Raw genomic sequence first — 500 nt, forward strand, 5'->3', positions numbered from 1 at the left:
GGGGGGGGGGGCCGGATTACAAAGCTGAACGGACTGCATCCGGGCCCCCGGGCCTTAATTTGCCCACGCCTGGTGTATACAGTACTTTTACAATTCAATTTCTAGTGTAAACAGCAACACCATTAGCAACACCAACGTTTCGCTGTTCATCTTCAGACTTTTACCATTGGCAGTGGATCTTCGTGATTCAGCAAACGGTTGATGCTGTTCACAATCTCTCTGGGGTCGTAGTTGGGGATTTTGCATGCCCAGCCGGTCCCGATACCCTCGGCACCATTTACAAGCACCAGTGGAATGATGGGAATGTACCACTCGGGCTCCACCTTCTGGTTGTCGTCATAGAGGAACTTCAGCAGGTTGGAATCTACTGCTGGGAAAAGCAGCTTCGCAAGAGGACTGTGGAAAAAGACCACACGGGGATGCTGAACAAATGACAACTATTTGAGGGCGGGGGGGGGGAGGACCTACTCAAAGAGAAGAACCAAGTTATGCCCTGACGA

General features: G+C 51.4%; 1 protein-coding gene across 5 annotated transcripts in view; it reads right to left on the reverse strand.

Annotated features, from left to right (window-relative positions):
• Positions 1-500, reverse strand: part of top2b (DNA topoisomerase II beta) — a 24,625-nt gene that overhangs the window by 11,617 nt on the left and 12,508 nt on the right. The gene's annotated exons all lie outside the window — the stretch shown is intronic.

The sequence above is a fragment of the Cynoglossus semilaevis genome, chromosome 18 (assembly GCF_000523025.1).
Source record: "Cynoglossus semilaevis isolate Cse_v1.0 chromosome 18, Cse_v1.0, whole genome shotgun sequence".
NCBI lineage: Eukaryota > Metazoa > Chordata > Actinopteri > Pleuronectiformes > Cynoglossidae > Cynoglossus > Cynoglossus semilaevis.